The 13,914-nt window shown below is 40.4% G+C and overlaps 1 protein-coding gene across 4 annotated transcripts in view; it reads left to right on the forward strand.

The window, feature by feature from the left end:
* Positions 1–8,187: 8,187 nt before the first annotated feature.
* FANCC (FA complementation group C) overlaps positions 8,188–13,914 on the forward strand; it is a 302,242-nt gene continuing 296,515 nt past the window's right edge. For 3 of the 4 annotated variants that reach the window (XM_027616991.1, XM_027616994.1, XM_027616996.1), the window contains exon 1: positions 8,412–8,584. The gene's annotated coding sequence lies outside the window, so the exon portion shown is untranslated. Of the gene's footprint in view, positions 8,233–8,411; positions 8,585–13,914 lie in introns of those variants that run through there. The other variant, XM_027616992.1, reaches the window with a different exon arrangement.

A 13,914-nucleotide genomic window follows, 5' to 3' on the forward strand; every position in this document is an offset into this window, starting at 1 on the left:
AAGAAGAGAACTTAATTTCAGCTCTTTGGACGAGTGTGGCCTTGTTGGGAGCTAAGACGGGTGCATATGAAGTAGCCAGGAAGCAATACAAAGATGTGTGCCTTCAAGTGTGAGTCACTTAAGGAAGCCATGAAACCAAGCCCCAGTGAGAGTGCAGATACTATCCCAGCGCTGAATCTTGTGATTTGCAGAAATGCCCTATGGGTGGGAAATAGATCTTTACCTTGTCACAGTAGGTCAATTAGTGCTGATGGAGAGACAGTGAAGTTATTATTGTTCAGCACCAACTTTGATAGTTAAGCAGGTAACAGTGACTTGAGACAATTCTGGTTTAAGAAATAGATTCATCTGCAAATATTGGTGGAATCTGCCATGAATACTACAAGAAACAGAGTCCTTGCAGAAAGAAAAAGATTTTCTAAAAGTTATATGGTTTGCAACTGCCTTCATTACTATGGAAAAAACACACAAATTGTATTATGAATCATTATTTGAAATGAAGTCATGAAAATTCATTTGAATAAACGGATGGGGTATGGTAAGGTGAATAATGCCCCCCAAATGTGTCTATGTCCCAATTCCTGAAAATTGTGAATGTTGCCTTATGTGGCAAAAAGGACTTTGCTGGTGTGATTAAGTTAAGGATTTTGAGGTGGGGAGATTATCCTGCATTATCTAGGTGGCACAATGTAATCACAAGAGCCTTTATAAGAGGGAGGCAGGAGGGTCAGAATCAGAAAGGGAGAAATTGGAGGATGGGGCCATGAGCCAAGGAATGCAGCCAGCCTCCAGAAGCTAGAAAAGACAAGGAAACAGATTTCCCCTAGGACCCCAAAAAAGGACATAACCCTGCTGACACCTTGATTAGTCCATTGAGATTATTTGGGACTTCTGACCTCCAGAAGTACAAGATAATAAATTTGTGTTGTTTTAAGCCACTAAGTTTGTGGCAATTTATTATAGAAGCAATAGGAAATAAATACAGATGACGGAGGGATATAGAAGACAAGAAGAATGAAAGCTTCTGAAATTTTTTGAGTCCCAAACATAAGCAGAGGAAAGTGGTGTTCTATTAATGATACTCTGTCACTTGCTGTATGGAATATTTTTTACAGTTAAAATGATTTTTTCAGATATACCAAATCTCTATTGGCTTACAGCAAAATGGGAGTGACACTTTTATTATATCTCCATGTGATGAGATTATGTCAGAGAAACTAAATCAAAAGACAATAAATGTAATGTGCTTAGCAAAATGCCTAACTCATAGTAGGTGCTCATTAAATGCTAGTTCCTTCTACTTGCCCTTACAGATCTTAGATCTTGAGTAATAAAAGCATAATATATATAGATGTCATTCTTGAAGTTTGTTCTTTTAGCATGCAGTTTTTTCCAACTTTGCTGAGATATAATTGACATAAAACATTGTGTAAGTTTAAAGTATACAACATGATAATGCGATACACACATATATTGTGAAATGACTACTACACACAATAGGGTTAGGTAACACCTCCCTCACCTCACAAAATTATATTTTCTCTTTCTTTCTTTCTTTGATGAGAACATTTCAGATTTACTATCTTAGCAGTTTTCAAGTATATAATACAGTATTGTCAAATATCATCACCAAGCTATACATTAGATCCCCAGAACTTATTCATCTTTCAACTGGAAGTTTGTACCCTTTGACTAACATCTTCTTATTACCCCCACCCCAAGAAATTGTTTTATGGTGCAACTTGAATGTACTGGAACCTTTATTTAGTACATGAATAAATACAAAGATGCAGTTAATGAGTCTTATTGGAAGACACTAGGCAATTAAAGGGTCAATCTGAAACAGACACAAGAATGTGATGAAACTTACTTATTTTTGACTTAATAGTTGCCAGAATTAATCAAATCATAAATGTGCATAATTTCTTTTCATTTGGAATTTTTTAAGTGCTTATTCTTAGAAGTTCTTTAATATTAATTTCATATTAAATGAACCATTATGAAATACTTACGAGAAAAAATATTTTTAAACCATGTGCTCATTTAAAAATATAATTTATTACTTTCCGCAGGCAATAAAAATGTACTGTATTAGTTACAATACACCATGATTGGTGGGAATGCATGTTCTAAATAGGAATGCAGTTTTTACTAAACTAAAGGAAATCAGACTAACACTGCCTTAATATGTGTATATTTTTTTGGAACAGAGTGTATCATTGCTCAATGAAAAAAGGACAGATTTTTTAAAAGATTTTATTTATTTATTTTATTGAGAGAGAGCATTAGTGAGAGAACACAAACAGGGGGAGCAGCAGGGGGGAGGGAGAAGCAGACTCCCCGCTGAGCGGGGAGCACAGGACCCCAGGATCATGACCCTAGAAGGCAGTCGCTTAACCCATTGAGACACTCAGGTGCCCCAAAAGGACAGATTTTTGTTTTCTGGGAATTCTGTGTCAGAGATTGTACAATGATAAAGTTGTTTTCCCATTCTACAATGTTGACAGAATTTTAGCAAATGGTTAAGAGTCCCTTGCCTTCCTCTCTCTTGGTGTGGTTTAGGTCTCCTCCCCTACCTTTATTGGAATGAAACTTGCTATTCTCTTGAGTTTATCTCATTTTAACAAATCTATGTCTATTGATCTATGCTGCCGGAAGAGAAGATGTTGATTAATTAAAGACAGATTCCCTTCACTGGAATGAATTTCACAAGCACAGAGAATATGTTTGGTTTTTTTTTTCGTTTTTTCACCACGTTAATCCCAGACGCACCATAGTGCCTTAGCTGAGTTCAGCCCTAAGCAACAGGGATCTAAAATGCTAGTTGAAACAAAACAGATTTTTCTTTATTGTAAAAGAAGCTCAGTGTTAGGCAAACTAGGTGACTCCCATGATTACTGGGGACCCAGAATCCATTTCTTTTGCTCTGCCATCTTTATTCCATGGTTATCATCCTTGAGGGTACCTTATGGTCCAAGACTACTGGAACTCCAGCCATTTTGCCCCACATTAGGTAGGAAGCTGTTGAAAGGGGAAAAGGGCTAAAAAGTTCCTTGCTCTTGTCTTGCTATCTTTTAAGAAGCCTTTCTGAAGATGAGGTATATATATATACAATGGAATATTATGCAGCCATCAAAAAACCCCTGAAATCTTGCCATTTGCACCTACATGGTTGGAACTAGAGGGTGTTATACTAAGCGAAATAAGTCAGAGAAAGGCATGTATCATATGATCTCACTGATATGAGGAATTCTTAATCTCAGGAAACAAACAGGGTTGCTGGAGTGGTGGGGGGTGGGAGGGATGGGGTGACTGGGTGATAGACTTTGGGGAGGGTTTGTGCTATGGTGAGCGCTGTGAATTGTGTCAGACTGATGAATCACAGACCTGTACCTCTGAAACAAATAATACAATATATGTTAAAAAAAGAAGAAGAAGATAGCAGGAGGGGAAGAATGAGGGGGGGAATCGGAGGGGGAGAGGAACCATGAGAGACTATGGACTCTGAAAAACAAACTGAGGGTTCTAGAGGGGAGGGTGGGGGGGATGGGTTAGCCTGGTGATGGGTATTAAAGAGGGCACGTTCTGCATGGAGCACTGGGTGTTATGAACAAACAATGAATCATGGAACACTACATCAAAAACTAATGATGTAATGTATTGTGATTAACATAACATAATAAAATTAAATTAAAAAAAAAGAAGCCTTTCTGAAAGTTTCATCCAACAGTTTTCACTTATGTCTCTCTGGATACAATTAAGTTAGAGGGCCACCTAATAGCAGGGGAGGCTGGGAAATGTAGTTTTTTTAATTGGGCACATTGCCATGCTAAGTAAAAGTAGTATTCTCATACTAACAAGGGGAGGAAGTGGTAAAATGAGATCAATAAGGACAATGTAATGAGTTTCTGTGAAGCAAATTTATTCAGTTTACAAGACTATTCTTTGGACTCATACCCCCCCATCTATTCTTAAATTTAAAAATGTTTTTTTAAAAATGGAAATGATGGTAAAAAAATTTTTTCCCCTCCTAAAGTCCTTACTTGACCAGATAAAAAGTTGTTAACTCTGTTAGTCCTCTAATATTATTGACATTTTACTGGTACAAGAAATTCAAAATCTAGGGAATTCCTGGATTACATAGGTGACCTGCAAGATTTCTCCCTGCTCCAAGATACTCAGATGGATCTGTGTCTTCAACACAGCCTACATGCTTCATACCTTCTGCTTAGAAGTTCTCACTAGGTAATCCATTGATTAATTTATCAAGTATCTCAGCCAAAGTGCTAACACCTAGAGACACAAAGAAAAGCTGGCCCCTCCAGGTCCTTAGTCAGGGCTTGCTTTTGTGAAACTGAATAAACTACATTTAAAATGGAGACAGGAGGCCAGAAGGGGGAGCTCTCACCCTACCATTTGTCCTCTTGCAGGAGCCCCCCCCCCCCCCCGCCCCTCAACAGGGAGAAGCCTATAGTTTCTTACCTCAGCAGGAGGCAGAAAGATTTTCTCCTGCCCCAGCAACAGCCCACCCAATGAGAGACTATCCCAACTCAACCAACGAAAAGCAACTACACTTGGAACTCCCAATTTGGGCTTTTTGTTTATAACAGCCCCTCAAAATCCATCCCCCCTTTTGCTTCAATGAGAGAGTATTCCTCTCCTTTGTTCTCCAAAGTTGCCTATGGTTTTTGCAGAAGCTTTCATGTCCGCATTTGCAATTCTGCTGCTATTCCCAAATAAAACCATTTTTTGCTGGTCAAATAACTGACAGTTTTATTTTTAAGGTTAACATTTTGCAGCAAGAAAGAAAAACTCTGGGGCTCAGTTGGTTAAGTGTTAAACTCTTGATTTTGGCTTGGGTCATGATCTCAGGGGTGTGAGATTGAGCCAGGCATCAGGCTCTATGCTCAGTGGGGAGTCTGCTTGAGATTCTCTCTCTCTGCCCCTCCCCCTACTCTCGTGTGCATGCATGCTCTCTCTCCAAAATAAAAAAAATGAGAGAAACTCATTGAAAGATTAGATAAAGGAGTAATTGTTATGAAGATGTAGGGGAATCTCACAGAAAGCTAAGAACATAAAAATAAATATAGTCAGTTTGCCTTAAAATTGGGCTTAAAAAAGTTAGGAATGGAAGCTATCTCTATTTCTCATGGAGTAACTTGGCCTTTCAACTTCTTTTCTGCTTTTCTCTCTGAACCAACTTTCTTTACTGCTTGTATTTTTTTTCTTCCCCCAGTAAGTTTGGCTGGCATGGGGATTTGACTCTTGTGGTACAGTCTGGGTTTTGCCATTCCAAATTCCCCAGCAGTAGCGTCATTGATTCAGTGAGGGTCTGGTTACCATTCCTAGTTCAAATAGCTGTGGCAAGGAGTGAGGCAATTAGTACAAATATGTCCTTTTAAGGTGCATTCTTTCAGCAGCCCCTAGAGAGTGAGCATGTGAGGGGAAGGAGAGGTACCTGCAACAGTTATAATACATTTCCTTTTTTCCATTAATTTCCACTTCCTGCTGCCCTCTGTGTCCTAATCTCTGGTGCTTTTCCCCCATTAGGGTGGCAGATCAAAGACTTTCACTATTACTTGCACCATTTCTGAAAGTATTTTGTGCACAAACATTCTTATTGTTTTCTTCTCTAATTCCACGTACATTTCCTCAGACAGAATGTTTTAAGAGAAAAGCAATGTGGTGATTACCTTATATAAGCCTCTAGGGTCACATCGCCCCCTCCCCGACTTCTGCCCCATCAAGAATTTAGGAAGTGATCTGGTACCCAGCCTGGAGAATGAGTAAGAGCATAGCAAGTGGGAAGAAGCAAAGCACCAGAGTCAATCTATCTGGATTTGAAGGTACTACACCTATTAGTAAAGACTGTTCTGTGCATCAGTTTCAATACCTATGAAGTTGCAATATTACCTACCACGTAAGATCACTGTAATAATTAAAGAAAATAATCAGTTCAAGGCATCAGCCCTGTGCCCGAACTTAAATACTCATTAAATATTCACAGTTGAGATAGCACAGGCAAGTATCAGAGCTGTGGACAATACAGTGTTGAAGTGCTATGAAAGCTGAAAACTAGGTGGGTGTCTGGACTAATTCTGGAAATATGAGTCTTACTACAATGGTTAGACTCCACGACAGTTGATTTTGTTTGTTGAATTTTAAAAAGAAGATTTGATATCAGGTATTTTATATGTGATGTTTTTCCCTCTAGAATATAATGATTCTAATGGATAGATTCCACTAGAATAAATTCTAATTATTTCTGAGAATGAAATAATTTTCACCTACACATGCTGCTTTTCATTTTTGCTACATTATTTAAGTATGATTAGGCTCTGTACTATACCAAAACTGTTTCTAGAGGTACATATACTCAGGGTTACAAGCTGATTAAAACTAGGATCTTTTTTTTTAAAGATTTTATTTACGAGAGAGAGAGAGAGAGAGCATGAACGGGGCGGAGGGCGGCAGAAGGAGAGGGAGAAGCAGACTCCCCACTGAGCAGGGAGCTGGATGCAGGGCTCCATCCTAGGACCCAGAGATCATGACCTGAGCTGAAGGCAGACACTTAACTGACTGAGCCACCCAGGCACCCCAAAACTAGGATTTTTGTCTTGGTATTTCTCAGGAAACTTTTCAGGCATTTTACAAAATGTTGATTTCATTAGGGCTTAAAGTATTAGGATAGTTCCATACATATGGATGCCAAATAAAATAAGTATCTATAAATCTCCATAAATTTACATTTATGTATTTATACTATACATGCAACCAATTTAGGTGTAAACTAGGCCTAAACATGACATCCTTTTAACTACAGTAAAGTTGAATTAGCCTAGCAAAGCTTTATGAACCACTAAATCAAAAAGACATATAACTGCAATATGGAAAGACCTCAATTATTATTATTTTAAAGATTTTATTTATTTATTTAAAACAGAGAGCGAGCACGAGTGGGGGAGGAGCAGAGGGAGAGAGAGAAGCAGACATCCCCCTGAGCAAGGAGCCCTATGCAGGGCTCAATCCCTGGGACTCCTGGATCATGACCTGAGTTGAAGGCAGATGCTTAACCAACTGAGCCACTCAGGTGCCCCGAGACCTCAATTATTAATGCTACAAACACCAGAAATAATTTTTCAGCAAATATGCAAAGGGACCTGAGTACCACAATAGATATTTTCTCTAAGGAAATAAGCTTGTTTCCTTTGCTGGTAGAAGCAAGTCTTAAATATTAACTTGCTCACATTTGTTATCACAAACACAATGACTTTCTCCTTATGGCCAATGAGGCCATAATGAGTGTCACTCAAGCATACATCTCCCTACACAAGCTCTGCTTTGGATTTACCCACAATGAACTATGCACCCATCAGTATAGCATAGACCTCTTTAGTGGGCAGGGAATATTTTCAAGAATGGATTTAACACCTGATTCCTTAATACAGCTGCAGATCCTGCCTATTTTGTCTCAAATTCTGGATTGGGTTCCTTTCGTATCTCCCTTTATGAAAAAAAGATTGTTGTTACCACTAACCTACATGCTAAGTTTGTCACTTAGGACCTGTGTAAGCTTGATGTAACCTAATCCCTGTATTCAATTTCTTCTTATATAAAATGGGTCATCACAGAAAGCTGGAAGTGTTTGAATATTTTTATTACATGCATACACTGCCTTGCAGTGTTTTTTTGAAAGCACCCATTTTGTAGTTTTAAGATTATGAGGCACTGATTTAAAAAAATCTAAAGCTTGTTAGGTTCCTCAGATTCTTTCTTTTTACAACTTAAACATCTATGAAAAACCTCCATGCACTAAATTAAAGAATAAAAAGAAAAAAAAAATTCACCAAGACAAGGTAAAACTATTAACAGTAACGGAACTTTACAGAAAATGCTTTTAAGTGGTTTCATTGAACTTATGTAAAACCGATTCACGCTGTAGAGTTGATTGGGAGGGGATAGGAAGGATTATTAACCCAAAAAAAGATTCCTTTTTTTGTGTATGACCACAGCTAGCAAACCCTATGTTAGGCCTTGTTTATAGGTTTTACCCCTTGACAAAGCTTCAATTTTTCTTTTAAGAAACTGATTTCCATTTTACGTCCTCTGCATTTTGGACTGAATCTTGCCAACACCTGGGCAACAACCTGATTAAAAATCCCAGGTTTCTCCTTCCCGGGTCTTTCCCGCCGTCTAGTTCTCGCCCGTGACTCCAGCACCGACCCTGGAAAGGTAAAGCAGCCCCCGCTTCCCCACGGGCCGCGGAGCGCTCCGGGCCGGGCCGACTTCCGGCCAAGCCGGAGCTAGACCCGCGTCCCTCCCCGCGAGCGCGAGATTTTTCGCATTTTCCCGCGATGCCGCAGAGGCGCGCGGCCCCGCTCACCAGGCCCCAGAGTGCACTGCGGGGCTAGAGCGCGCGAGCGCCGCTCCACTGCCGAGCGACCGCGGGAAAATTCCAAAAAAGTCAAACAAAACAAAAAACCAGTACGGGGCAAAGCCAAATTTGCAAGCCACAGAACCCGGGCGGAGGCGTCCTTTCTGCCCCTGCCCAAACTGCTGAAGCAGCTCTGGCGCAGACCACCCGGTAAGAGAGGCCGCAGAACAAGAGCGAATGCTGCCGCTTCCCTGGGGGTCTGGCCGACGCGTCAGCCTGGGGGTGGGGGTGGGGAGGGGGAGAGTAGGGAGGGAAGACTCGCGAGAACGTTCGCCGCGCTTTGCGCCTCTAGGTGGGTGAGCGGAGCCCCCGCGGTGCGTTGGGGCTGAGGAGGGGAGGTGGGTAGAGGCTTGTGGTGGCGCCAGCCCGCGGAGGGGCGGGGCGGCTGGCCGGAGGGCGGGCCGGAGGGCGGGCCGGAGGGCGGGCCCGGGGGCGGGGCAGGACTGAGGGTGGAGCCGGCGCAGGGGTCACGCGGAAGGGAGCCCCCAGAGCGGTGAGACCTGGGAATGGGCGTTTCGGTTCTTTTTGTTCATTGAACCCTGGCAGCTCTGTCTACTTAAAAGGAGAGGTGCAAAGGTGAATTTCTTCACCTCGGATCGGTGGAAGCTGTGAAAAGCTCGCCTCTTCCAACCTATCACCCTTACAGCTGGCCGCTTGCTCTCCGTCCCACTGCCTCCAGGGCACTGGGAGGGGGCGAGGCCCAATTAGAGAAGCCTGGGGCGCGGCTGTTACCCCTCCCGCCCTCCAGGCCTTTCATCGCACAAGGGGAGGAAGTTCTGAACCGCGACCGTCTCCCCGCAACTCTCTTTGACCGCTAGGCCAAATCGCGTCCAAATCCCTGAGAGATTTTTTGGGAGGTGTTGCTTCTTGGATTGCTTTTTTGTATTTACGTGGGCGCTCTTACAACCATGAACCTTCTGTGATTATGTTGTACGGGTTAGAAGTCTGGAAGAGGAAAAGATTAGGACTTAACTGAAACATGAGGAATTTGGGACCAGAATTTTAAGGAAAGAGGCCGAGGAATTTTCCGGCAAAGACCTGTATGTGCCAGTGCTTTTATCCTAATCTGAAACTGTTGGAAAGCTCCCTGGCTCCCAGTTTCATTATAACCTGTCCATTTAGTGCATCTAAACTGTGATGTGATTGACTTACCATTTATCACGTGAGCAGGGCACTTTTGGGCCACCCAACTTAAGCCATTTATGAATGTCACTCACCTTCAGTGATGTGCAGCTCAGAACCTTTTCTCATTATTCCCTTAAAGAGGGGAGGAAAGGTTGTTACAAATGATAGAATTCATACCATGTGTTGGGATCATTTATTACATAAGTTAGATAGAAAACATGTTCATTGTGACTTTATCCATTAAACTTAAATCAAACTGATGTTTCAATATAATGGACTGTGCCAGATTCACAGGAAAAGAAGCATTCATATGCGTATACAAGAAAGACTGCATCAAAACAGAATTTGCTTTTCCTAGTTCTATTAGAGGCCTCTTTCCCCAGGGTTAAAGTTAGGTCCTGCTTATTTAAAATTGGACTAATTATACTTTGGTATATATTGCATTTTAATTAATCTTTTTCATTATTCAGTCACATTCCTCTTGATTTCTTGAAAAACATTTACTGAGGTTCCAGAGAAGGAAGGCAAACTATATTGGATTTTTTTTGTTCTCTAAAAAAGGCAGTAACTTGATTGATTGCCTGGGTGTGGAAGATATGTTGCTACATGTATGTGAAACTGTGCATGTACATTTTAAAATAAATGGTATTTTAAACCAGTTCCATATTTCAGCAAGTAGTTCCAGTAAGAATTATACAAATTTTGTATTTATGAAAACCAGCTACAAGGAGGCCAGCCTGGCCAGTAGAAAGTTGGATTGATTACCTAGGCCACAGAGAGTGCCAGAAAAATCTCACATGGTGTGGCAGTTCCAAGTTGGTAGTGGTGGAGCCTCAAATCAGGCTGGAAATCAGTACCAAATGGATTTATAAAATTTTAGGTTGGGGTATGTATATTCTCTGTTCTTGTTTATGGATCCTGACTTTAATATGAAAGAACACCTATGGGAGAAGTACACTGAGTTTACAGTGTTTTAATAAAAATAGTAGAAATAGAGAAGGAAAAAACTTAAAAATTTATCAGAAAAGTTAGAGAACACTACAAATCTTGAGCATTTTATTTTCTACTAAATACCTTTTTTTTTTTGGAAGAGATCTTGCAATGTTAACTGGTTCGTTCTCTTAGGTTCTTCATTAGTTCTTTTTTTTTTTTTTAAGATTTTATTTATTTATTTGACTGAGAGAGAGCACGAGAGCAGGAACACAAGTAGGGGGAGTGGAAGAGGGAGAAGCAGGCTTCCCGCCGAGCAGGGAGCCCGATATGGGACTCGATCCCAGGACCCTGGGATCATGACCCGAGCTGAAGGCAGACGCTTAACGACTGAGCCACCCAGGCACCCGGTTCTTCATTAGTTCTGTTGTGTATGTAGAAATCATTTCCCTGTTGAGAGCTCTGAAATAGGAACATCTATAATCTTCCTGGTACCCTTCTCTAGTTACAGGGAGGCAGAGTTCATATGGAAATCACCGTTTTGACATTGTGTACTCTGTTTTCTAAAGAATTAAGTGATTTTTAGTAAATTTAGGTTTTTGGAATTGTGCAATGATTACTGCAATTCATTTTTAGAACGTTTATACCACCCTAACAAGTTTGCACATGCAAGTTTCTAGTTGATCCTAGCTGGGGCTTTCAGCTAGGCAATCAGGCAACCACTGATTTGCTTTCTGTCTCTAAAGCCTTTGGACATTTCATATAAATGGATTCATAAAATAAGTGCTGTCTTATCTCTGGCTTCTTTCACTTAGCATGATGTTTTTGAGATTCATCCATTTTGTAGCATGTATCAATAGTTCCTGTTTATTGCTGAATAGTATCCCATTGTATGGAGATGCCATATTTTGTTTATCTGTTCATCACTTGAGTTACTTCTTTTTTGGCTTTATTAATAATGCTGCTATGGGCATTCATGTGCAAGTCTTTGGACAGATGTTTTCATTTTTCTTGGATAGATACTTATGAGTGGAATTGCTGGGTTGTATAATAAGTTCATGTTTAACTTTTTAAGAAACTGCCAGACTTTTCCAGTGTGGCTGTACTATATTATAGTCCCACCAGCAATGTTATGGGGGTTTTAATTTTTCCAGAACTTCATTTGTTAATTGTGTCTTTTTAAAGTAGCCATCCTAGTGGGTGTGAAAGTAGTATCTCATTATGGTTTTAATTTGTATTTCCCTTTTGGTCAATGATGTTGAATATATTTTCATGTGCATATTAGCAATTTCTATGTCACTTTTGAAATATCTATTGAAACCTTTTGTCCATTTTCAATTGGGTTATGTCAACCTTTTAAAAGTAAAAGGTGATTCAGGCAGCAAAATCAGGTTTATTTGGGAACAGCAGAGGAACTGCAATTCAAGACAAGCAAACTATGGTGAACCATAGGCAAGTCTTGAGGGTCAGAGTAGGTGTGTCCTTTTATAGAGGAAAGGAGGAAGTTTGGGAGGGTCTGTTTTGAACAAAAGTTCTTTGGAAGAAAATGAGAATTTGAAGTGGTGGCAGCTTCTCATTGGCTGTAGGTGAGGGCAGCTTGTTGTTGCTGGGTGGAAAGCAAACCTTCCTTCTTACTGCTGGACAGTGCAAGCTGGGACAAGTGCTGTGTGTGAATCATCTCTTCATGGTTTCCAAAATTTCAGTTTTGAGTTAGGTTTCTTTAACACCTTTTCAAATCTTCCTTAGCATCACTGATCAAAAGTTGAGCCATCTGTTCCTTGTTAGAATTATTTTTGTCCTTTGGTGCCAGGAAGGATCTTTCCGGTGTGTCATGTCCCACATCAGAGGGAGGTGCACAGATTGGAAACCATTGAAGCCACATTTGAGTAACAAGAAACAGTGGGAGAGAGAACTCTCAGGTATTCATTCAAAGTCTGTATCTTATCAAGGTTACATCATCCTGTTGGATATGTCCTTTCTACAAGGTTTTGACTGGCAACAGGTACAAAGCTTAAAAATGATTATACAGAATGATATGAAGAGCTGAATAATGACACCAGTTTATATAATAGTCCTGAACCAGGAGTCTAAACCCGAAAGTGACTGGCTAAAGAGAGCAAAGGACCCTAGATCTTCAGAATTTATTGTAGCTAATGTACTTGTTCCCTAATTTTATGTGGTTGGGTTTCTACTTTGGAGGATTTATCCATGTGCAACAGGTGGTGTTTGCTATTGCATAAATGCTTCCTTGTTCAGCAAGTAGGTAATCAAAGGCTATATGCAAACTCAAAGATATTGTGGGTTCAATTGCAGAACACTGTAATAAAGCGAATATTACAGTAAAGTAAATACTGCAATAAGACAAGTCAGATGGATGTTTTGGTTTCCCAGTGCATATAAAAGTTATGTTTACACTATACTGTAGTCTATTAAGTGTATGATAGCATTATGTCTAAAAAAATACATATCTTAATTAAAAAATACTTTATTACTAAGAAATGCTAACCAATCTGAGCTTTCAGCAAGTTATAATCACTGATCACAGATCACTGTAACAAATATAATAATAAGTTTAAAATAGTGTGAGAATTACTAAAATGTGACACAGACACAAAGTGAGCAAATGCTTTTGGAAAAATGGCACTAATAGACTTGTTTGACACCGGGTTGCCACAAACCTTCAGTTTGTGAAAAAAAAAAAAAAAAAAGGCAGTATCTGTGAAGTGCTATAAAGCGAAGCACAAATAAGGTATGCCTGCCTATCCTTTAGCCAGTGACCAAGTGTTTGTTGTTGGGCTGCTATTGCCTTAGGACTGGGTTTGGCAAGTTTTCCCAGTTCCAGAGGAAGATGTCTAATCATTCATTCATTGTCATGGAAGTCCACAAAAGGGGTAAGTACCCTTCTGATGGAGGCAAATCCAGAGTCACATATGCCTCCTAGGAGTTACCTTTTAATGTGGCAGTGAAGTTTTAATGGGGAAAACCTATGCGAGGCTTCAGATTTATTGTGGATGTCCCTGGGGACAGTTAGAAATCCTAGTATGCATTGGCTCCCCCGCGCCCCCCCCCCCCCCCGCCGTGATCTAAACATTCATAGGCCCAGTGATTCACCACAGACAAAGATAGAACCACGTAGCATACATAAGACTCCTACTATGGTTTGGTTATTAATAATGGTGTTAATTCTGATTATTCAGTTGGCCCTTTTGAGCCCAGGGCCACTGGTATTTAGGGAACAATTAGGGAGAAACGGTCTTGTTCTGTGGACTTGGTTCTTGAAGGCTGTATAGCGGGGATTATTTTGCTACAGCAAGCAAACGTGAGGTAGTAGTGAGAATGGGAAATTATAAGTGCAATGGGTGTAATTAGTTGCATTGAGAGTTATGACAGGGGACAGGTCAAAGCAAGGTATGGGGAAAACCTGG

This window comes from Zalophus californianus, chromosome 13, assembly GCF_009762305.2.
Source record: "Zalophus californianus isolate mZalCal1 chromosome 13, mZalCal1.pri.v2, whole genome shotgun sequence".
Taxonomy (NCBI): Eukaryota; Metazoa; Chordata; class Mammalia; order Carnivora; family Otariidae; genus Zalophus; species Zalophus californianus.